The 23,662-nt window shown below is 38.1% G+C and overlaps 1 protein-coding gene across 12 annotated transcripts in view; it reads right to left on the bottom strand.

The window, feature by feature from the left end:
• The window catches only part of KLF12 (KLF transcription factor 12), a 502,486-nt gene that overhangs the window by 356,488 nt on the left and 122,336 nt on the right, over positions 1-23,662 (bottom strand). For 6 of the 12 annotated variants that reach the window (XM_064270037.1, XM_023547300.2, XM_064270044.1 and 3 more), the window contains exon 2: positions 4,189-4,324. The exons of 4 other annotated variants lie outside the window; for them this stretch is intronic. The gene's annotated coding sequence lies outside the window, so the exon portion shown is untranslated. Of the gene's footprint in view, positions 1-4,188; positions 4,325-6,631; positions 10,370-23,662 lie in introns of those variants that run through there. 2 more of the 12 variants (XM_064270038.1, XM_064270036.1) reach the window with 2 other exon arrangements.

Genomic DNA, 23,662 nt, shown 5'->3' with positions numbered 1-23,662 from the left:
ATTTTTTCACATAGATGCAAAGAAGCCTCTGATAGAATTCAACACATAGTAACAGTTTTTAAAAAGTTAATAACCTTAGAATCTAGAAATAGGGAATTAACTGCCTTAACCTGTTAAAGAATATCTATTTTTAAAAATCTACCATAGACAATTTATTGAATGGTGAAATATTGAAAGCTTTCCCCACTGAGATAAAAAGACAAAAATGTTTCTTATCACTACTTCAATTCAACTTGAAGGTCCCAGCCGGTGCCATAAAATAGGTAGGTAAATAGGTAAGTAGACAGATAGGCAAGTAGGTTGTAGGCAGGTAGACAGGTAGGAAAGTAGGAAGGTAGGAAAAGAGGGAGAGAGGGTGAAAACTGTTATTCACAGAAAACATGATTATGTGGTAGAAAACACACAAGAATCTATAGTCAAAATATTAGAATATGAATTTAGCAATGTTATGGAATACAAGTTCAACATACAAAAATCAGTGGATTTTTATAAATCAGCAAAAAACAATCTTGGCAAGAAATTTAAAAGCCAATAAAACCTATAACATTAAAAACTAAACACATAAGAACAAGCCCAATAAAAATGTTCAAGACATCTACATTGAAAAAACAAAACAGTACTGAGAAAAATGTTCATGGACGGTAAATCTCAATATTAAAATATAAATTCAACTTAATCTGCAGATTCAATAAAAAATCTTATCAAAAATCCTACAACGAGATATGTGTGTGCTTGTGCATGCATAAAAACTAGAAACTGGTTCTAAATTTAAAGTGCAAGTGCTAAGAATCAGGAAGAATGAAGTCAATTTTCAGGAAAAAAAAAATATTGGGGGACTTATATGCCCATACATCAAGAACTATTATAAACTTCTAATAATTAAGACAGCTTGGAATTGACAAACAGGACCAGATAAACCTATCGATGGACCCACATATAATCATTCAACTGATTATGACAAAAGTCGTACTGCTTGCAATTTGAAAAAGATGACCTTCTCAATAAATGGTGCTCAGTCAGCTACATATTGATATGGAAAAAATGAATTTTGACCAGCCTCATATCATACAGAAAGGTCAATTTCAGATGGACATAAATATAAATATGAAAGGTAAGACGATAAATTTTCTAGGAAAAGTAACGGGGAATACCTTCATGAACCTGTGATAGGTAAAAATTCCTTAATAGGAAAGAACGATATTAAGATCAACAACTTCCGTTCACTAAAAGATATCGTAAAGTGAGTGAAAAGCAAATCAAATACACAGAGAAGGTATTTGCAATGCATATATCTGACAAAAGACTAGTATCAAGAACATATAAAGAATTACTACAAATCAATAAAAAAAACACAGAAAACCCAAAAGTGAACAAAAGATTAGAAAAGATACTTCACAAAACAGGATATCAAAATGGCCAATATACAAATGAAAATATTCTCGACCTCATCAGGCATTATGGAAACGCAAACTCAACCACAATGAGATGGCAGTGCATATCCACTAGAATGGCTAAAATTAACAACACTGACAGTACCAAGCTCTGGTGAGAATAAGGAGCAACTAGAACTCTCAAACATTAACGGCAGAAGGGTAAACTATACAACTAACTTGGGAAACTGTGGGCAATCTGCTATAGTTGAACACAGACGTACTCTATAACCCATCAATTCCATTATCTATTCCTAGGTGCATACCCAACTTAAAAAAAAAAAATGTGTACATATATTCACCAAAGTACATAAACAAGAAGATCACAGCAGCACTATGTATAATAGGCAAAAACTATAAACATACCAAATGCCCATCAACAATACAATGGGTATATAAATTGTGACATACAGATATAACGCAATGCTATACAGCAATGAGAAGGCATGAATACAGCTACATGTAAAAAACATGGATGAAATCACAAACATAATGTGCAATAAAATGAAACCACACACAAAAGTGCACACAGTATGATTCAAAAACAAACAAAATTAATGGATGGTAATAAAGTCGGAATCGACTCAACAGCAACTACCAGTAACAACAACACTAGAAGTCAAAGTAATGTGTTACCTCTGGAAAGTGGTAATGACTGGAAAAGGACCCAAGAGGGACGTCTGGGGTGGTTAAGATTTTAATTTTTTATCTCGGTGGTAGTTACATGCACATGTTCAATTTATGAATATTTATTGAGGTACATATTTGGGATGTATATAAATTTTTATAGATCATACTTTCATAAAAACTAACCAAAACAAATAACTTTTCCTATAAGAGAAAATCTGATTGAACCAATTCATATTTTTTAAGTCAGACTATTCAATTCCTGGGGCCCTGGTGGCACAGTGGTTAAGCATTTGGCTGATATCCAAAAGTTTGGCAGTTCGAATCCAGCCATTTCTTGGAAACCCCGTGGGGCAGTTCTACTCTGTCCTATATGGTTGCTATGAGTCAGAACTGACTCAATGGCAACAGGTTTTTTTTTAATCCAAATTCTATGGTAATGTCCAGTGTATGCATGGGTCACTTCAAAGTCAGTAATTACCCACAGGCCAATCGATTATCAAGAGGACAGCATGCGAGCCACTGCTCATCCAGCACCATCATGGGAGAGCAAGCACCTGGAAACACGTCTAGTACTCCAGCTCTCTTGAAAACCCCTTTAAACCTGGCATTGGTTTTCAATACAAGCAAGTTACATGAGACATTTTGTTTGGGATTAGTATTGTGCTTTACAACATGTTGAATTCTTGTAGTTGATCAGTAAACTTTATTCGATTGACTGATGCGATTTATATCAAATTACATGGAAAACCACAAAATGACCACTTTTCCTCAACTACACTCTAAACACTACCATTAACTACTATGTGCCCAGTAGCAAGTTAGTCAACGTCTCCGGGCCTCAGCTCCTCATCAACTAAATCAAGGGATTGTAGGGTCTTCAAAGTCTCCATTTATAAAGTTATGGATCCTATGAAGCATCTATTTGAAAAATGAGCAAGTCTGTAAGTCACATAGAAAGAACTGAAATAAATTAATATTGGCTAATAATGTCTGAATTCTACTTCCAAACTGGTGAACTCATGAATTTAACCCAACTTCTCATTCCCAGTAGCTCTCATCCTGCTTTGGGTAGGCATAAAACGTATAACTACTACAGCATCTGTAACATAGCACTCCAGACGTCTTTACTGTATGCCACTCTGAACAGAAATTCTTAAGGGATAAAAATGGGAGCTATGGAGTGGAATATTTTCCCTATTTCCAAAGCTGTGGCTGTGGACACAGCAGTAGCTAAATGATCCTCTGGAGGTGGCAAAGGGTATACTTGTTGCCTTGGAGAACTGTGAAGGTGAGCAGAGGGGATTTCTTTTCTAAGCAGAGTTCAATAAAGCATTGCATTATATCAGGATGTATCTGTAACTGTAAATAATGTCTTTCCCTACAGTTTTACCACAGTCATTTGGAAGGCTCAGAAATGTATCTGTCACATTGTCGGGTATAATGTAGAAGAGTATATTATTTACAACAGGATCCCAGCAGTAAAAATAAAATCCATAAATCACATATGTGCCAGACAGCATGGTAAGTACGTTACGCACATTATCTTAGGTAATCCTGATGGTAACCTTGTGAAGAAAGAATATTAACCTCCACTTTACAAGCGAAGAAACAGTTCAACAGCGATCAAACTGCATAGTTGGAATCGGAACATATTTTTGTGTGATCCCAAAATCCATACTCTTTTCATACCATTATGCCTCTCACTGAAAGCTTCTGAGCTGTGAACCTGACAAAAGTGTATGGTAGATTGTTCCGGAGGCAGCAGGCTGAATGAATGAGACAGGGAACAACCAGAGGTAAGGAGATAGAGTGGTAATATTTGAAGAACTCCAGAAGCAACATAATTGTAAATTACTGAATTCTGCTAGTGTGTGCAATACTACAGGTTTATACAACAAATTTATGTAATTACAGATACAGTTATAGTAAACAGATATAGTTACAGGGGTGCTACAAAGCACTGCCATGGCAAGCACAGTCACTGCAGCATTTTTTGGGGGGACCCAAGTAGCCGCTATAGGGTCTGGCGTTCTCGTCATCAGGTTCTGACCAGGAGCCACTGATGTACGAATTGCACTACTAATCCCATGTGTGTTCTATGAACTAAAAAAAAATTAAAACCCATTACCGTCACGTCAATTCTGAGTCACAGAGACCCTCTAGGACGAGTAGAACTGCCCTACAGGGTTTCCAAGGAGCAGCCGGTGGATATGAACTGCCGACCTTTTGGTCTTAAGCACTGCGCCACCAAGGGCTCTGGTGAACTAAAAAAAAAAAAAAAAAATTTTTTTTTTTTTAATGAACTAAAGGGGATCTAAATTAAACAAAGTGTAACAGAGATCTCGTCAGGCAGCGCATTTTGTTTTTAATGTAGAATTTTCCCAGAGACTTTACGTAAGAACATCTCCACACACTGGAAGTCCCAGGGGCCTCAGAAGTTACTGGAAAGCACCTCCCTTATTTTTATAAGACCATAAACAACACATGCAGAGTTCATCAGAAGCACTTAAACCAAAAAACTAGTTGCCACGGAGGCAATTCAACTCATGGCAACTCCATGTGTGTCAGAGCAGAACTGTGCTCCATATAGGCTTTTCAGTGGCTAACGGCTGATTTTTTGTAAGTAGATAGCCAGGCTTTTCTTCCAATAAGCCTGTGAGTAGACTGGAATCTCCAGCCTTTAGGTTAACAGCTCAGGGTGTGAACTGTTTGCACTACCTAGGAACTCACAGAGGTGCTTATGTTTCCTCAAAACACTTTATTCATCTCTTGATACTGGGTGAGTTTTGGAATACTACAGCCCTGAAATCAAATTCCAGCTTTTCTACTTGTAAGATTTATGGCCACCGCTTGGTCACACTCACTCTGAAATTCAGTTCTTCCTGATCTACAAAATGATTAAAAGAATACCTACCTTGCAATATATTTGTCAGGTTTGGAGAATCTAAGAAATGCAATTTTTAAGGGCACTCAATAAAAATAACTCATTGCTGTAGAGTCAATTCCAACTTATAGCAACCCTATACGACAGAGTAGAACTGCCCTATAGGGTTTCCAAGGAGTGTCTGGTGGCTTTGAACTGCCAACCTTTTGGTTAACAGGGGAATGCTTAACCATTGGACCACCAGGGCTCTAAATAAAAATAGTAGGTATTATTAGATTATTTTTCTTATTGATAAATACTACTTTGGTTTAAACACAGAAGCAGTGTTGAGCTACTGGACCCCAACAAGATTAGAGAAAAGCCACAGGAACCTCTTTGGGTATTCTATTATTTTTGCTAATTTAGGAAAGGAGAAATGTAGTTACTAAAGACAACTGAGTTTCCAGAAAATATACATTAATTTGCCATCCTCTCTTTTCACAGAGAAAGAGAAACAGCAGAAGAGGAGTTTACAATTTTTTATAGTAATATGATCTAAATAAACAAAGACCCACATAGGTAATGATTGTTAGTATCCACCATCCAGAATGCCTATGTATGGAGATTTTTTATGCCTTATTTTTAATGACATTAATATTTATGTATTAACATAGTACTGGTATTTCTGTTTATATATATATATTATATATATATATATATTTATTCCAGAATTAGTCAAACCTTGATTTTCATTAACTTCTATACTCTGTTTTACTGACTCTTTAATATCAGTCATATTTCGTTAATTATTAGGAAAGCCATGGCTTGACCTCTTTCACTATGAATTTTAGCCACTTATTCACTGAATCAACAAATACTTATGCTCTTCCTTCTGACTAATCCCTGTTCTAATTAAAATAAAGGAGGACCCTAAATTTCAGAAAGCACAATTCAGAATAATACAAATTTTTCAATGTAAAGATGAACTGGAAGAATATAAAATTTCTGCTCACAGCACTGAGGAGCCTAGAGGCCCAGAATGGCTAGTGGTTACTCCAGTAGCCACCAGTCACACGTAGCTACTGAGCATTTAAAATGTAGTAACTCACCCTAATAAAGGTGTTTGGTAAGTGTGAAATACACACCCAATCTGAAAGACCTCGTATGAAAAAAAAAAGTTTTAAAAATCTCATTTTATACTAATTATATATTGAAACAATACTCTGAATACATTGGGCTAAATAAAACATACTACCAAAATTATTTTCACCTGCTTTTTACTTTTTAATGTAGCCCTCAGAAACTCTAAAGTTACATAAATGGCTTGCATTATATCTCTAGTGGACAGTACTAATCCAGGTCCCACACTTTGAAGCCTCATATAAAACACTGGGAATTTTCCTGGCCTCTAATTGTACTTTATACAGACCTTAATAACATGCTTCTTTGTCCACTAACCTCCCAAAAGATACGCTTCCTTGTTTAATTTAGCGTTTAATGTATCTGGATGTAAACATTATCACAACATGTACTGCTAATTTAGCGCAATCGTCAGCCCCTTCGAGAGCTATAATTGTGCAGGATTAATTTGATGTTTGCTGGTACTGGATCTTCATCTCCCCGGATTATCAATCTTCAGTTCTTTGAAAACTCTGTAAAGTGACCTCAAAAATGTTGTGTGTGTCCCCGGTGGTGATGGCCCCCAGACCTTCTGTTGGCCCAGGATAGGAACCATTCCCGAAGCTAATTCTTCAGACATGGATTGGGCTGGACAATGGGTTGGAGAGGGATGCTGGTGAAGAGTGAGCTTCTTGGATCAGGTGGACACTTGAGACTATGTTGGCATCTCCTGCCTGGAGGGGAGATGAGAGGGTGGAGGGGGTTAGAAGCTGGCGAAATGGACACGAAAAGAGAGAGTGGAGGGAGAGAGCTGGCTGTCTCATTAGGTGGAGAGTAATTGGGAGTGTGCAGCAAGGTGTATATGGGTTTTTGTGTGAGAGACTGACTTGATTTGTAATCTTTCACTCAAAGCACAATAAAAATTATTTAAAAAGAAAACAAGTTGTGTGTGTCTTCCAAAGCACACTCGCTCATGCACAGCCATGCCTTGACGGAACGGCCAAGGGCTTTCCATCATCCTCACATCCTAGATTCCCAGAGAACCAGAAGTTTAACCCAACATCCATTCCTGAGTCCACTGTTACATTCTGTATTTAAATACACACTTATTCTGCATCACATGTCCAATGGGAAATGCAGTGGAAAATATATATTAAACTGGGTCTAGTCAAGTACATTACGTGAAAGTACCACATGGAAATAATTCAGGCCAAACAATCCTCCTAAATGTTTAAATCTCAAACCTACTGACAATAACACTGCCATCCATTCTGTGTGAGGGTCTTAATGCTGCCCCTAGTATGTTTTCTCCTCAGGCATAAATTTGATTCAGAGTTTATATCTTTCACAATGTGTAAAATGGTGAAAGAATTCACCATACATTTAAGTAATTTTTCAGCTCCTGTATAAACAAGTAGCAATAACCCCCACAAAAAAATCACATATATCCATTGTTTTTTCTTCTACAGAGTTACATGTAAAAACAGTGTTATTGATCATATGATCAATACCAAATATCTCTCCTCTACTGGTTCGGAAGCCCTGGCGGTGCAGTGGTTAACAGCTACGGCTGCTGGCCAAAAGGTCAGCAGTCTGAATCCACCTAAAGGTCAGCAGTTCGAACCAACCAGCTGTTCCTTGGAAAACCTATGAGGCTCTGTTCTATAGGGTCGCTAGGAGTTGCAATGGACTCAACAGCAATGAGTTTATGCGTACCGGTTCCAATGAGATGTGCTTCGTGAATGAAGGGTACCATAAGTCTGGACCATTCCTACTATGCGACATAAGCAGGAATGTGCTCCATAGACATTGGTTGTTCACAAATGAATTAAAACCTATGCCAATAAACGGAGATTCCACCTGGGAAAGAGCACGTGGATTTATTTCTTCTAAAACTGCAGAAGGCCTTTAAGAGTTGACAATTCTTCTCATCTGGGCCTAGAGGATATTAAACAGTAGAACGCTGATGAAAATCAAATACAGCTCAAGCATGTGCTCCTAATGAATTGCCTCAATTCCATTAAAAGATGGAATAAACAGGTTGGCATAAACCTAGGAGAGGCCCTATTTTGAAACAATTCCCTCAACTCACAACCTTGCAGCAGCACCCAGGGATGCCAGCCTTTTCAGGGACTGATCAAAAAGCTAGCTCCATGCTTCCCAAACTTTTTTCACAGCATCCGCAATGGTCTGAGGAAATCAGTACTGAAGCATACCTGTAAGCAACCCTCGCTTCCCAGCTGGGAAGCTAGGCTAATTGTTAGCAGACACCAGGAAGTGGAACAGTGGAGGGTAGCCAGCCAAAATAGAAGGCTGAAGTGGCAGGAACAATGGATGCCCTCTCTGGAAATGGCTTCTGCTACTTAACTCCTGATGATGGATGCCCTGTAGTTACAATTCAAGTGGAACGAGGAATCTGCATCTGTTTACGTAATCTCCTAATTTTTTAAATATTGGCTGAATTATTTTAAATCAGCCAGTTCATGACATGTACTTTACTATTCTGACCTTCAGATTCCAAACATCTAGAAAAACAAGGAAATTACAAAGACCCTAGATCCTAGATATAACTGGACCCTTGCAATGGTATGCCAGAACTTTAATTCATGTAGCAAAATATGGCACTTTCTTACTGAAGCATCAATTTTACTTGTAGAATTTTTCAGAATTTATAGTAATATAAACTCAATATATTGTAAACACAGATCAAAAATCACATGATTCAAAGTAAACCAGGAGAGTAAGAATAAATTCGCTGCTTATAGTGGGATGGAAACCCTGGTGGCATAGTGGTTAAATGCTATGGCTGCTAACCAAGAGGTCAGCAGTTCAAATCCACCAGGCGCTCCTTGGGAACTCTATGGGGCAGTTCTACTCTGTTCTATAGGGTCACTATGAGTCAGAATCGACTCCACAGCAGTGAGTTTGTTTTTTTTTTTTTTGGTTTAGTGGGATACTCTCAACCACACACCTGGAATTACTCTTCTTTTCCGAGGAAGAGTTTGAGAAATAGGCTCTTAGGCAAACCCAGAAGGGATAACAACCTCTTGAACTTGCTCTGAAAAAATACGATTTCCAAGAATTCTTCCATATTTTGGAGTTCTTGTGAGCTCTGGGCTGCTTAGTGTGCTGATTCAAAAATCATTAGCAATGTCAAGATGTTCCAGAAGGCTGATGGATCACAGGTGTATTTCGGCAGCTCAGGCATGCCACCCCAATGGATACAGGGCACCCCACTACCATAGTGATACATTTGCCCGTTCTACACTAATCAACACTGTTCTTCGCCTGCCCTGCTTTTGTTTACTGGCAATGAATAAAACATTAAAATTGCCATTTGGAATATAAAGCACTGCAGCTCTTGCAAGTGATAAAGTTATGCTGGCTGTACTTTAGGATACTAAGGCTGTTATTTATAGAATAAAACCCATTATCACTACTCAAATATTGAACAAGAATAGTTTGTATTCAGAGACAAAGTTGCCACAGGGGACTATTGATATAGGAAATATGGCTGGAGAGATATAGAATGTATATTATAATTCATATACTAAAAAGAAGAAAAATGTATTTAACAGGTATATTTAATATTCCAGTAGCATCGACCGGAATTGTTAAAGTTATATTTGCTGACATTTCAATTATAACCTTCTATTTTCAGTGCCTTCAGTTCAATTCAAAATTTTCTGCAGGCCCAAAAGTAATGTACTTTACAAGGTTTCAGTCTGCAAATGATTTTTTTGTTAGTGTTCGGCAGATTGAAACGTTCAGGAAAAAGACCAAAGGCAAATTTGAGTATGTTTTTCCTCACAGGACTACCACATTCTGAAATGAATCTAGAAGGGATTGAAGACAATGTTTTTCCAATATCCTACTTCCACATACATACATTTATAAGCATCCTTGTTTAAGAGACCAAAACTTCGGACTTTGTAAACTGAACAAAGGACAACATGGAAAATTATGAAAACATGCTTTACTTTTATGCTACTTTTAAATTACATTTTCTAGAAAGCATTAGGTCTATGTCAAATAAGCATTACTAGCTTATTTGACATAGACCTAAATTTGATCTATACCAAATATCTGTAAAAGGAATTGATGCAGAGCAAAGACCCACTATTATATCTGTGGCTTGAAAATAAAGATCTACCTGAACCCACCTTCCGTAAGAACAATAATTACTGATACTAATATGTACTATTATATGCGCTAGTAGTGCTAAGCACTATTCTATGTATCTTACATATATTTGTACATATATAATATGTAATACATATTAACCCATTTAATCATCTCAACAACCATAAACATTTAGTATATATATTTTGAAGATGAATAAAGTAAAGCAGAGAGAGGTTAAATGTTTGTCAAGGTTAACAGTTTGTCAACGTAAATGATGGAGCCAGGAATCGAACTCACAGATTCTGACGCCAGAATCTGTGGTCTTTACTACTGCAGTTTATTGTTTTTTTCATGATAATAAATGCAACCAAACCCAAAAAACCTGTTCCCATCCAGTCGATTCTGACTCATAGTGACCCTATAGGACAGAGTAGAACTGCACCATAGGGTTTCCAAGGAGCAGCTGGTGGATTGGAACTGCTGACCTTTTGGTTAACAGCCAAGCTCTTAACCACTGCACCACCAAAGCTCCAACAAATGCATAAAAGTATTTCATATTTATTTATAATACATAATATTAGTATAGTATATATAATATAAACGCGGAGCTCTGGTAGCACAATCATGGGAGTAGAACATCATGTTTGGTGAAGCAGAGGGCCAAAAAGGACGTGGGAAACTCTGAGTGAGGTAGACTGGCACAACAGATGTAGTGATGGACTCAAACATGCCAGTGACTTAAGAATGACACAGGACTAAGCAAAGTTTTATTCTGTTGTACATAAGGTCACCCTGAGTCAGAGCTGACTCAATGGCAGCTATCTCTCTCTCTCTCTCAATGATAGTGGTTATCATTATTGTTGTTATAATTACTTTTATTCACTCGAATATCCTTATGTCTTGTACAAGGTCTGACTGAGCACATGGCAGGAGCTCAATAAATAATCCTTAAATGAGTTAATGAACTCTTCAAAACTTTCTAAAGAATACACTCACATACATACTCTCACACACCCTTTCTCTCCACAGACATTGAATGCTCTCAGACATGACCTTCCGTATTCCATTCCCTTTGCATGAAACATTATTCCTAACCAGAATCTTTCACCTGGTCAACTCCCACTTTTCATCCCGGTTTCAGCGGCCTCTCTTCTCTCGTGAGGAGCCTTTTCTTAAACTCAGAACCTTTGGCATGAGATGCTACTTATGCTTTCATTGGTTTCTCTTCTTGTCCCTAATGATCAAAGCACTTAACACAAAATATTCTTGATGTCCTCCTACCTGCCTTAATATCCCAATTGACTGCAAATTCCTTAAGGCAGACACTACCTTTTTACCACTGTAAAGGTGTAGGACATAAGAGATGTTAAAGAAACATTTATTAGCTGAATGATTAAATAAATATTTCCATCTGATAACTTTTAAATCAGTCTCCCTTTCCTCAACAAATGTCACAGCACATTTAGGATTTGTTCAATTTTAGAAATAAACTACAACAACAAAAAAAAGGTAAGACAGCTTCTTTTAAAAGGACAAAAAAAATTTGGACAAGTTCTGCCTAAAAGATAGCCAACGAGCCATTAACACATGAGAGGCATGCATCATTATTAGTCATTAGGAAAACGCAAATTAAAATCATCATGAAACTGCAATACACACCTGTTAGAATGGAGACAGAGAGAAAGAGAATATGGAGAAATGGGAGAACATGGATTATCAGGGACTCTCATACACTGTTGACGGTACAAACAGCACATTGGAATGATCCCTTAGGAACACTATTTAGTAGTATCTACTAAAAATATATTCCTTAAGACTCAGCAATTCTATTTTTAGGTATATACCACACAGAAATATGTACATGTGTACAGCAAAAGACACTTAAAATATTCATAGCAGCCCATTCCTAACAGCTGAAAACTGAAAATATCCCAAATATCCACCAACAGCAAAATGGATAAATAATTTTCTGGAAGCTTTTTGATAAATTCATACAATAGACTGTCATATGATAATGAAAAGAAAGGAAAAACAAGAATGAATCTCAAAAAACATTATGTTGAGTGAAAGGAGTCAGACTCAAAAGAATATCCATGTTACTTGTGTGGTGTTCAGGGACCAACAACAGTCAATGGTGATGGAGGTGAAACAATGGTTGACTTTTGTATGGGTGGCTGCCAGGACTGTTTCATGTCTTTGGTTGGCAGTTATGTGTATACGCTCACTTTGTAGGAGTTGACTGAGTTGTACGCTTGCAATGTGTGCACTTTTCTGCCTGGGAATTAAGCTTCAGTGGTAAGGTGAACTAACAGTAAATGAATACATAAATAAACAAATGCCCCTGAGATAGGAAAGAAACATGGACTGAGCCCCTAGGCAAGTTACACCTGTAACTTGCAACTTACTTACAATACTATGTGTTTGGTTAATGCAAAATCCCCATCCTGAAATGTGCGCTAAGGAAAGAATAAACAATGCACTCCCTTGTAGGATGTTTTTCAGAAGGACCTACCCCATCTGGTCCCTCCCTACAGCATGCGCAGATATCCACAAGGTAACCGATGGATAACCTCCACCTGATGCAAGTACCTGTGACAGGAATCAAAACGGCACCACATGGAGACTACACAGGCACGACACCCCATACTATGTCCTGCCAACCAGTCCCAGGAGCCTTTGCTAAGGGTTCCATCTTGGATTCCATATGCGCATGGAGCTCAATTTAGTATGCACCGCCATTCTGAGAAGTACCTGCCCCTTGAAAGAAACCCACTAAACATTCATTACTATATTATCCTCCCCAATCCCATATAAGCCCCAAAAAACCTTTATTCAGGAGAACAGAGGCTAGCTGTGCTTGGTCACTCTCTGTCCCCGCTCACGAGCCCTCACTTTCTTTCTGCCGCTAATAAACCTTTGTTCATGTGGAACCTCTGAGCCTCTCCTGGTCATTTGTGGTCAATAAAAGGCAAGAACCTAGGCAGGGCTTGGTCCCGAGCTGGGAAGCCTTGCCCTGGAACACCCCCAACCTGGAAAAAAAAAAAATCAACACAGTTGAGTCACACATCTCCATGAAGTCAGAAATCTTCTGAGCCTGGTAATCAACTGATTCTATTTGCAATCTCATCTCGACCATATTTCTAACTCTTGTCTTCATTGGGAAAGTCTATTTTAAGCTACTTGCTAAATATAGACTACATCCACATAGATTTAACATTGCCATAAAAAGTGATGAAACAATCAAAACAGGGTCATTATATATTTTTATGTCAGTTGGCAGAAAAAGGAAAGAAATTTTTTCTCAAATAAGTTGGCCAATGTCAGATGAGACAGAAAGGATACACATATATAAGTATTCTTATACATATTTCTCAAACAAATGATCTGAGTCAGAAATAACTGGAAAAATATCTTACAAAAAAGCAGAAGACCTGGCGTATCAATGACTACCCTCCCAGCAGAGAAGAAAAGAGGTGGTGGTAAGAAGCCTCAGAGCAGACAGTTCCCCAGCCTGTCACCAAGGGGCACTGCAGGCTGCTACAGGCTGTGAAGGTGTACCAGAGCATGGGAATGGTCAGTGGGGCCTGCCAGCTCCATGGTACCTTCCTGAAGGCTGTCGCAGAAGAGAAGGTGGAAAGTACTTAAAATTATTGCTTTCTAATTTTTTTTTTTTTACTATCAAAAGCAACATACTCAATATGGAAAACCTCGATGGGATTTTACTAATTTTAAATTAGTAATGTTTCTGCTCAACGAATTCCCCATTTTCAAGTCTTTGTTCACTAGAAAATTTTCAGGATCTTTTTCTCCCTCACATGCCCCCCTCCCTCACCAGTGGTTTTGCTTTCTTATGCATAATACATGACCAATTATCTCCTGCAAAAGTGACTTAAGATGCATAAATGTCCCCAGGGGGCACTAACGGCTGCTGAAAACGTATAAAAAAAATAAATCCATACATACAATTTCAACTAGGCAAATTCACCTTTGGGGATGGGTCACCGCTCAGAACATTCACAAATTTAGTTTTTAAGTACACACTGAGTTTCTGTTTCATTGGAAATTATGTTTAATTCTATAACATTCAAATATCAAGACATTCATTCTGGCCTTAACACAATTATTCAGCAAGACCTATTACTTTGAAAGTCAAACCATGTTTTTGGTTTTTTTTTAATTAATTTATTTTTATTATTGATCAAAACCAATAACCACTATCAGGTATGCTATACTCATTTAATAGAAATTATGAAGATGTACAGATGAAACGTTTTTGCAAAGCCTGGAGTAGAAAAATATTCTTTTTAACTTATATTTTTAACATATATTTTTAGATCTAGAGGTCATCAATGGATCTGATAACTAAGGCAAATCAAGTCTTATTTGGGGAATCTTGATACACACGTGGTGTGTGTGTGTTTCATTTCCTCCATGTTATGCAGAAACTGACTGGCCTTTGATCCTGAAGTTCAAACTTATTAAATTGTTTGCCAAATAGAACTCACTCTCAAACTTCCCATACAAAAACTGTATCCCTAATCCCATTCTACTAACAGGCCATATGAACACTCCAAATCGAAAGTTTCTGACCATAAAGTAATTGACTTTAATTCCATTTACTAACTCTCTTTGAATAAGTATATTCATCATAAACCAGTGTCATTCATACAGAACTATCAGAGAGAGAAAGGGATTCCCATTTGTGTTGCTCATACTGAAAAATCAGATTTCTTGTAAAGAGGCTAACTCATGATAATAGGTCTTTTAACTTACAAATCCCTTGCAATCAAAGCTCTAACATCAACTGTTTAAACAACAGTAGGAAACGGATCAACACAGCTTTGCATTTCCTCTTGTAATTAGACTAAGAAATGAAATTTCTTTTTTCTTGAAAATTCCTTCTACTTGTTCAGGATTCTTCCAATCTTAGCATCTTGAGAAGATAAAAATCTACTCCTTTAACTACTCCCCCAGCTGTCCAGACAGCAAACTACATCAAACTCACTGGTGTTTTTATTCAGCGACTGCTATTACAATAACTGCACTTCAGTCCACAGTTTCTGTGCCCATAGGCTCTTCATGGCTCAGTGTCATGGCCTGAACATTAAAATATAAGTGTCCAGCACTCACAAATATTTCAACAACTCTAACAATTTTAGGAAGCAAACATAAAATGACATTCCCTTGTGCGGGAAATCCCATGGCTTGTAGTCATGTCTTAAAGAATTTGAGGCACTGGGAAAGAAAAGAAAAATCCGGGCTGCCTTTAAAACAAAGTCACTCTGACATGGTTTTTTAAAAAAAAAAAAGTTGTCGTCAAGTTGATTCCAACTCACAGCAATCCCCTGTGTGTCAGAGTAGAACTGTGCTCCACAGGGTTTTCAACGGCTGATTTCTCAGAAGTATATGGCCAGGCCTTTCTTCCAAGACACTTCTGGGTAGGCTCGAACCTCCATCTCTAACATTCTGGTCAGCAGACCAGCATGTTAACTGTTCGTACCACCCAGGGAGAATGTAACAACCCTCATATTTATATACTCACTAGACTGTCTTTTCATGCATATATGTTTCAGGAAGAGCCCTGGTGGCGCAGTCATTAAGAGCTATGGCTACTAACCAAATGGTCAGCAGTTCGAATCTACCAGCTGCTCCTTGGAAGCCCTGTGGGGTAGTTCTACTCTGTCTTATACAGTTGCTATGAGTCGGGATCAACTAGACGGCAATGGGTTATGTTTCAGGAAGCAATTTAAGAAATTTTGTTTTATAAAGTTTGGTTTTAAAAAAATTACATAGTACTCATAGACTAATACAACTTTTATATAATCAAAGTAACCCAGAAAAAGCAAGCAGCCCATAGCAGTGTTGGATTCAAGTACTCTCTACACCCATGCAGCAGCCTGTCACACTCTGCTGAAGAAAGCAGATGGGTACCCTAATCACTACAGGTCAAATCCTCCAAAGATGGTGGCACCACTTTCGTGATGCCTGATACATCACACACAGGTCTTAGCACGGGTAGGAAACTTGACGAAATGCAATGACTTAGAATGCACTCCAATTCTTAAGGAAGTCAGTGTTATAGCCAGAACCAAGAAAAAGTGAAAACTCTCTAAGACACATGTTTTCTTAGATTTACTATCAGGTAGAAATAAAGAAGGGAAGGAGGTAAGTGTTTAGACTTTTCCGTCAAAATATGGAATGGCAAGGAAATTCGAACACCTGCCACTTCCTTCACAATTTTGAAGAGGGATGACTGGCAATTTGCATGGTTTTTCATTACTATCAAGTTCCAGATCTCTTCCAAGTGTGCTACTACACAGCTGTGTCAAGCGAACCCTATCCCAGAGAAAGGTGGTTTCCGGTAAAGGCTGTACAGGAAAAAAAAGGGAGCACGGGGGAAAAAAGCCTTTTAATTTAAACTCAAAAGGAACCGTCAGCATGAGTAAAATCAGTTTGATTTGTCACTAATTATTTCATAAAATTGGTACTCACAACTGGAAGTATCAGGCATTTGACTTCATAACGTACCCCATTCTTTATCACCAAGAATTTAAAGAAAAAGATGGCTTAATATCATATATCGTATTCTATAAATTCTACTTTGATTAATGCAGTAAGGGTCCTGGAATCTGACAGTTGATTATAATTTCATATTTCAAACAAAATTTCAATAAAGTGGCTACATATAGGACATGATGTTCTTGAGACAGCGATACAGAGACGACTTGCCCTCTGGGGAGGCAGGTAGTGAGGGAGGGAGGAAGTAAAAAAAATAAAAAATAAGAGGAGTGGAGGGAGGGAAGTGGCTTACATCGCAGAAAGAACATTATCTTTGGGGTAAGATCCAGAGGTGTATTGGAGCTGGCTAGTACGTGAGTATGGGGGCTAACTGGACCCATCTCTTTTCAACTCCCAGGACTGCACTTCAGTAGTTTGAAATCCATCAAGGTGGGAGTATTTACATTAAGGAGATCAGGAAATATGGCAAATCAGTGCTTTTTCTTCAGAAAGCCATTTACCAGCACACCATTGGTTAGATCCAAATTACAATGCTAAGTGACAATCCCTACCAATAAAATTGAAGTGATATTATCTCCCTAAAGGATTGTTATGAAGATTAAACAAAATAATACAAGAGAGCTTAGTAGACACACAGGAATTTCAGATTAAAAAAAAACAATCTGTTGCCGTCCAGTTGATTCCAACACATAGCAACCCCTGTAGGACACAGTAGAACTATCCTATAGGGTTTCCAAGGCTGTAATCTTTACAGGAACACACTGCCACACCGATGTCCCACAGAGCGGCTGTTGGGTTTGAACAGCTGACCTTTCAGTTAGCAGCTGGGCGCTTAACCACTGAGCCACCAGGGCTTCTTGAATTTATAACTATTATGGAAACCCTGGTGGCGTAGTGGTTAAGTGCTATGGCTGCTAACCAAGAGGTCGGCAATTCGAATCCGCCAGGCGCTCCTTGGAAACTCTATCAGGCAGTTCTACCCTGTCCTATAGGGTCGCTATGAGTCAGAATCGACTCAACGGCAGTGGGTTTTTGGTTTTAAACTATTATGTGAATCAGAACTGACTCAAGGGCACATAATCACCACAACATAACTATTACTGGAGCTCTAGTGGTGCAGTGGTCAAGAGCTTGGCTGCTAACCAAAAGGTTGGCAGTTTGAATCTGCCAGCCACTCCTTGGAAATCCTATGGGGCAGTTCTACTCTGTTCTACAGGGCCAATACGAGTCAGAATGGACTCAATGACAATGGGTTGGTTTCGTTTTTATAACTATTATTACTATAAAGAATTAGTCATCAAATGTATATCTTAGAAATCCACCTCAAGAATTTCACCAAGGAAGAGGTCTCCTTAAAGGTATAAAGGTATAGCTAGCTATATTACAGGTCTCAAATAGTTCAACTGCAGCCAAATCAACAATGTAGTTTAGAAACAAAAACGAAAAGGAACACAGTTATGGCCACTGGGAGATAAGCAGAACATGTGGATTTGACAAGGAAGCCAGTACAAAATGAGTATCAGTAAAGTGGTGTTCATTCCAAGCCTTCTATATGAAATGGACCTGCATGAGATCTGCTATTTTGTATGTCTTCTTAAATATCTGAAATATACTATCTCACTATGCATGAAATAGGAGCCCTGGTGGCACAGGGGTTAAGCTCTCATCTGCCAACTGACAGGTTGGTGGTTCAAACCCATCAGCCACTCCACAGAAGGAAAGACCTGGCAATCTGCTCATGTAAAGATTATAACCAGGAAACCCCATGGAACAGCTCTACTGTGACCTACTGGGTCTCTATGAGTCAGAATTGGCTCAACAGCAAACAATAACAATGTATGAAATGATAGCAATAGAATATTGGAAATGAGGCACCAGGACAACATCAGAGTTTTTATTAACAATGACATATTTTTAGTCAATAACATTATAGGCACAGTCCAAATATCAAGTCTACATAGGACAAGGTGAACTGTAAGACAGAGAGGAATGATGTTTTAGGAAACCTTCACATAATACCATCGTGACATTCACTGTAAATAGAATTTCTGGGGGAAAAAAACCAGAATCTAATTTATTATATGCACACATTTCTATGTCACAAAACTATCTGCTAACTAGATAAATAACTGCATACATGTGTACACACACACATACACACAAGTGCCTTCATTACAGATTTAATAGGCATTTCACATTCATACTTAAGTAGCCACGGTAGCTATAGCACCTCTTTGCCTCCTGGCTTCCGCTAGATGGCATTTTTCCTATTCTATTTTTATTTTTGGTATTCCTTCTCACTGTGAAATTCACTCATCTCCTATACTTTTGCAACCTTACACTTTCATTCTTACCTCCTAAATGTGGGCCAAATCCAAGCCAAACACATTGCCATCAAGTCAATTCCAACTCATAGTGACCCGATAGCACAGAGTAGAACTGCCCACAGGGTTCCCAAGGCTGTAAATCTTTATGGAAGCAGACTGCCACATCTTTCTCCTGTAGAGCAGCTGGTGGGTTCGAACCACCAACCTTTCGGTTAGCAGCTGTGCACTTCAACCACTGCACCACCACAGCTTCTTAAATGTGGCCCAACGACAGGTTTTTACAATAGTACAACTGGCAATGGCACAGAGAAAATGAGGGAGAAACGTAGACCTAAAATGCACACGTTCCCCCACGCCAACTGGCATATACCACCAGTGACCACACAAATCCCCCCTCCCCCCACAAACATACCCAGTTCTCATAAGAAAAATATATATATATACGTATATGTGTGTGTACGTGTGTATCTATAAAAAAAAAAAAACCCTTGCTGTCGAGTCAATTCTGACTCATAGCGACCCTCTATGTATATATATATTATATATACACACACACACACACATCCAAAAGTTTAATAATTTCCCTGTTATTCACTGGAATGCAAAGGCCTATAAACCAGTATTTCTCAACTTTGCCCATATATTACTATGCACTGTTGCTGTCATCGAGTCAATTCCGATTCCTAGTGACCCCATGTGACAGAGCAGAACTGCCCGATAGAGTTTCCTAGGCTGTGATCTTTAGGGAAGCAGTTTGCCAGATCTTTTCTCTCACGGAGCCCATGGTGGGGTCTAACTGTTGACCTTTCGGTAGCCGCCAAGTGCTTAACCATTGTGCGAACAGGGCTCCTTTCAGAATGCACCATGAGCTTTTGGAGCCCTGGTGTTGCAGTGGTTAAATCAACTGCTAACTGAAAGGCTGGCGGTTCGAAACCACCAGCAGCTCAAGGAGAAAGATGTGGCAGTCTGCTTCCATGGAGATTTACAGCCTCGGAAACCCAACGACAGTGGGTTTTTTGTTTGTTTGCTTTGTTTTTTAAGAGCAATCTGCATCCCTCACCAATCACAAGAAAATCTGTAGGATAAGCACTCAGGCATCAGTAGGTATAAAAAGCTGCCCAATCTACAGCCAGGGTAGAGAACTATGCCTCTAGACCTCATCTGTCTTCCTCCTTGCCCTACATTGTGATTCTCAATCCTAGCTGCATACTCCCAGATTCACCTGGGACACTTTTAAATATACAGATGCCCAAGCCCCACACTACACCAATTTAATTAAAATCTCTGACAATGGGGCTCAAGCACAGAAAAGCTCTCCCATAAGATAACTAAACTGAAGCTATGGCTGAAAATGAACACTCTTCAAACACAGGTCCTCAGTTCTGCTTTTGGAATTTCTTTGGATAACTTTTCCTCTTTTATATTCCACTTTTGCACTATTTCTAGTAGTATAAACCCTTCAGGAACTTTAAAGTTGCTTAAACATTTGTTCCAAGAACACACCTGGAATACAGAAACTTTGAGAGATTATGTTTTCTTCTGCTTACTGGCAAGGGCGGGGGAGGGGGGAGGGGCGGGGAGAGACCAGAGACAGCCATCAGGTTTTGACAGGTAGCAGATTATCCACGTTTTGGCGATGTCAAAGAATAGACGGAGATGTGTATAGTAGATCTAGTTTAAAGTGTCCCTAAGGGATTAAACTGGAAAGAGACCCCAAGGCACCATCAATTTACTGGCACTTCTGTTCTAACTCCCATTCTCTCACTGACTTGATAGCATAGCCATGCTATAGCAATGCTCCTAAAAATTCATCTGAAAATATTTCCCAATAGATGCATTATAACATATAAGATTACCATATAATGGTTGTACCATATTCTATTCAGGGGGACATTATAGAGGAACTGTGCTCTGTACCACTAACAGAAAACAAAAAAAAAAAAACCAAGCCCGTTTTTGTCTAGTCGATTCCAGCTCATAGCGACCCTATAGGGCCGAGCAGAACTCCTCAAGGCTGCAGACTTTACGAGAGCACACTGCCACATAGTTCTCCAGCAGAGTAGCTGGTAGGTTCTAACCACGAACCTTTAGGTTACCAGCTGAGGGCTTTTATCACTGTGCCATCAAGGCTGCTCACCCCTAACAAACACACACCCAATGGCCAATCATATTTCAGGGGGAAAATGCATTCTGAATTCCAAACTTTTACATTGCCAGTACAGATCAATGATATATCCATAAAGCTAGAGAAATTCACGTTCTACCAAACACCCAGCAAAACAGGAAACTCTCCATGGTCTAGTACCTTAGTTGTCCATCTAATGATTTGTATATTTAATTGTTAGCACAGAATTTTTCTTGCTTGTTTCCAGTAATAGAAAAAATAAATACATGTGTCATTCTGTCTTACTCAACAACTTCCTTTTGATACACTAAGAGCCCCTAATGAGCTGGACCATTATCTTGTGTGTGTGTGTGTGTGTGTGTGTGCATGCATGTGCACATGCACACATGCACACACAACACATACACACATGCAAAGGGGGCACCCATATATACATACAATGAATATATGTAGTCCAAAAACTTTTTGACCAAAATAATAATTCCATAGGTCCGAATTATTTTTTTGCATCCCTGATTATTTCCTCTTATTTTGTCTGAAGCATCCTAGACAATAACCCGCTGTAGTTACAAATGAATATTATTCATTTAAACACTATTTCATGGGAAATGTGCAGGAAGCATTTATTTAAGCCAGCTTTTGTCTTTATGTGGAAAAATATTAAGAAGGAAAAAAAGAAAAAAACTTCTCTAAAAGCTTAGCAAAGAAGAAGAAAACCCCAAGTAATTTAAAAGATTTTTATTGATCAAATTATTTCAGCTTCGATAGACTTCAAATATTTGAGACTCTCGATAAACAGAGCACCCACATCTTCCTCAACACTTCCCAATTTTTAATAACGCACTGTTTACCTAACTCCATTAAATTCTATGCATAAATAAGGCAAAAGAATCTCCCTTTATAACACAGCCAAGAGAAAAAAAATCTCTTCTGTTACTAAGCTGACACTTACTTTGGTCTCTCTTACAGACCTTTTCAGGAAACAATTTATATATAATAGAGTTTAAAGCAAGCAAACTGCTTTGGGAATTTAAAATACCTTAGAAGTCATAAACAAATGCAAATAAACGGAAAATACAAGGGGATGTATCTCTACTACTTGCCTTCGCTTACTTTGCTTGACAGCAATGTTTTATAGTACAAGCAAGGAAATAAATCCTTCAATTTGGCTGTGATACTTGGAAAGAAGCTTAAAGCAGTTTAATAACAGGAGAACGGTTAAACATTACTTCTAAAAAAAAAAAATAAAGGTGACAAAAGGAAGTGCCTTTATGCAAATGTAATTCCTTCCAAAGTAGTTCTATTTTCTGAGAAAAGAAACCTCAGCTGCTAATCCACTCAAAAGAAGAGTCCGAATACATTTGATGCACCATCTACTGCTATAGCTTCAAGGTCATTTTGAAGGTCATTAATTGTGCTGCCAATTGGCTATGAACATTAGTGAATTACACATGTTGGACATTTAGATTTTCTTCCAGAGTTTAAAAAAAAAAAAAATCAATGAATAGTTTAAATACATGCAGAGTTCTAGCAATTCATTGCCAAAGTCCTATCCAGTCCATAATAATCACTTATTTACACCTCATGAGCATGAAAAATACCCAAATGAATGCAGAATAACACAAGTTTATGCTCTGCCTTTTTATAAATAAACAGTCATTGTCATAAATACAAATAATGTAGATTATATCATCTATCGATAAAGCAAAATGAAATGCATTGGAATGATTAGATGAGATAACCCAATGACTGCAGATTCGGGTAGGAGGCCAAGAAGATATAACAGGCATCTAATTTCCTAAGACTTGATTACCGCCAGATAACCACTCCTCTAGAGTCCCCATAATAGGGCTAAAAACATTATGTGGAAAAATACAAACGTTACTTTGCTGAAATTTTTTCAGTCAAACAGCTGAGTTTTTTAATATCCTTATTCAAAATTTGACTTTACTAATAATCGTACTTCATGCCAACTAAAATGTACCCCCAGATGTCAATCTCAAATTATTTTTTATTAAGAATGACTCTATATGAATTGCAAATTCATTCCAGGAAGAAACTGTCCTTGTAAAAAAAAAAAATGATCTCTTCGTTGTGGGAAAATCAAATCCAAAAAAACCAAACCTATTGTGGTCGAGTCAATTCTGACTCATAGCAACCCTGTAAGACAGAGCGGAACTGTCCCACAGGGTTTCCAAGGCTGTAATCTTTACAGAAGCAGGCTGCCACTTCTTTCTCCCGTGGGGCAGCTGGTGGGTTCCAACCATAGAGCTTCCAGTTAACAACTGAGTGCTTTAGCCACTGTGCCACCAGAGCTCCTTGCACTGTAAGAAAGACATGGTTAAAAGAGCTTGGCAAAACTCCAACTACCAAAATATAGGTGTAGAAAAAAGAAGAAAAAGTATAAGAAGAAAGAAAGTTATTTTAGTAAAAAAAAAAAAAAAATGTGAAAGATTTGCAAATTGACTATTTAGCTTCATGCTTCTCTAATAAAATTTTATATATTTCCTTTCGAAGTTTTAAG

The sequence above is a fragment of the Loxodonta africana genome, chromosome 17, assembly GCF_030014295.1.
Source record: "Loxodonta africana isolate mLoxAfr1 chromosome 17, mLoxAfr1.hap2, whole genome shotgun sequence".
NCBI classification, from domain to species: domain Eukaryota; kingdom Metazoa; phylum Chordata; class Mammalia; order Proboscidea; family Elephantidae; genus Loxodonta; species Loxodonta africana.
Note: the sequence above shows the minus strand (reverse complement) of the source record. Positions and strands in the feature narration are given on the sequence as shown.